The sequence below is a fragment of the Ambystoma mexicanum genome, chromosome 14, assembly GCF_040938575.1.
Source record: "Ambystoma mexicanum isolate Mex_15411 chromosome 14, UKY_AmexF1_1, whole genome shotgun sequence".
NCBI classification, from domain to species: Eukaryota; Metazoa; Chordata; class Amphibia; order Caudata; family Ambystomatidae; genus Ambystoma; species Ambystoma mexicanum.
This window is the reverse complement of record NC_090940.1, coordinates 625,301,272-625,303,765: the sequence shown is the minus strand read 5'-3', so window position 1 is coordinate 625,303,765 and position 2,494 is coordinate 625,301,272.

Here is a 2,494-nt window from a genome sequence, read left to right as displayed (position 1 = left end):
GAGAGAAAACTTCTGCCAATACCCCACGAAATTCTTCGCCTCTTTAGGCCAAAAAAAAGGTGAGTAGCCATACTTCTCAGTCGGGCGGTGCCGCTACCCCAAATCTCGGTTAAACGCGACCCAGCGGGGAGATACATATTGCTCAAGGGACTCCTGATAGACTTACCGATCACCATAGCAGCAATATACGCCCCAAATTCTGGGCAGGACCGCTTTCTCAGCAGTACTCTCCCCACTATAACCTCCTTCATGGAAGGGCGCCTCCTAATTGGAAGAGACTTTAATCTCACCCCAGACCCTAGCATGGACAAGACACTTCCGCCCTCCAGGGAGGACTTTTCCCTGGCATTGGGAATGGCAGAATTTCTGAGGGACACAGGTACCGTCGACACCTGGAGACTGGTTCATCAGGGAGAAAAATATTACACATTCTATTCCCACGTACATAGAGGCTATTCAAGGATAGATCTTCTGCTAATGACCAGCGCACTCTTCCCCTGTATTGAGGACATACAAATTGGCTGCAGAGTCATATCCGATCACGCCCCAGTCATAGCCAAGCTGCAAGTCGAAGGCCTTCCAGCACCCCCGCAGAGAGCCTGGAAACTCCAAGACTACGTCCTAGCAGACACAGCATCAAGCACCGAGCTACAGGACTCCCTGGTGAACTACTTCTCAGAGAACTCAGCCAAAGGCAGTTCGGAAGCCATGGTCTGGGAGGCAATGAAGCCAGTCATCAGAGACGTGGCGATCAACTGCACAGCAGCGCAGAAGAGAAGGCACCAAATCCAACTCGCCAAGCTAGAGGCAGAAGTGGGTGAAATAGAAGCACGATACAAAGCCCGCTAATCCTTGAAAGTAGGCAGAGAACTTAAAAAGGCGAAGACAAAACTGGAAATGCACCTGGCAGACCAAACCGCCCGAGCATTAGCCTACACAAAACAATTCTACTACAATAACAGCAATAAAGCCAACCGCCTGCTGGTCCAGAAGCGGAAGAAACTGCATTCCCGAAACAAGATACTAACGCTTCAAGACCAAGGAGTCAGACTCTGCTGCACAGAAGCAGAGAAGATGGAGATCCTCGCTAAACACCACAAGGGGATCATGTCGGGCCCTGCCACAAGCAAGGAAGCACAAGTCCAATACCTGCAATCAGTCCGGCGAGACCCTCTGCCCTCACAGCTCGACGCCTTGGAACTACCAACTCCGCCGAAGAAGTAGCGTAAACAATCTGTTTTCTGAAAAACACAACCCCAGGCCCTGACGGTCAGACTGCCCAATTCTACAAAAAGTTCTCCTACATCCTGGCCCCTCGCCTTGCCTCGCTATACAACACCTTCTTGAACTCCGGGTCCGTCACCCCCTCCATGGAGGAGTCCCTAACGGTTCTGATACTAAAACCAGGAAGGAACCCGGAGCTCTGCTCCTCATACAGACCAATCACACTACTGAATAACAACGCAAACATCTTCTCTAAAATCCTGGCAAGCAGACTAACAAAACACCTCCCAGAACTGATCCACCCAGACCAGACGAGATTCATCCCAGGTCGAAGCACCTTTGATAACACAAGATGCACCCTAAACATTATCGAATACGCAGGCAGAATGGGCAAGCAAATGGCAGTCCTGTCACTAGACGCAAACAAAGCATTCGATATGCTAGACTGGGGATACATGGAGGAGGCCCTAAAGCACTTTGGCATTGGCCCAAAGTTTCGGAAATGGACCCTAGCCAACTATCAGCGCCCAACTACAGTGCTGAGGATAAACGGCAGCAGATCATCCAGAATCCATTTCACCAGAGGCACGCGGCAGGGCTGGCCGCTATCCCCGCTCATCTTTGCATTATCCATGGAGTCGTTCACCAAGCAGAGTTTTCCAAAATCCCTTAATAAGCGGACTAATGGTTAGAGGAGAAGCATACAAGATAGCTCTATACGTAGACGACGTCCTACTATCCCTGACCAAGCCTAAATTATCCCTGGAAGCGCTCTGGAATGAACTGGCCAACTTTGGAGCAGTGTCAGGGTTCTCAATCAACCTCGGAAAATCTACAGCCCTGGGAATCATCATCCCAGGAGACACGATAAAATCACTAGCCACCAATCACCCCATTCAGTGGACCAACTCACACTTCACCTACCTGGGGGTAAATATACCAAAGAAAATAGAGGAAGCGTACAAGCTAAATTTCCCCCCGTTGTTGAAGGAGCTCCAGGCGGACCTAATAAGATGGCAAAAACAAGAAGTGTCATGGCTGGGAAGAATAACAGCAGTAAAAATTAACTTGGTACCAAGGCTGCTCTATCACTGCCAGGCCCTCCCAATCTCCATCCCCAGGAACGACCTGCAAAAGCTCCAAACAAACATCATGAAATTTATCTGGGAGGGTAAGAAGCCGTGAATAGCCAGAAGGGTGGTGACGAGGAGCAAGGGGTCGGGAGGCCTAGGAGCCCCAGAAATAGAGAGATACTGCCTTGCCGCCCAAC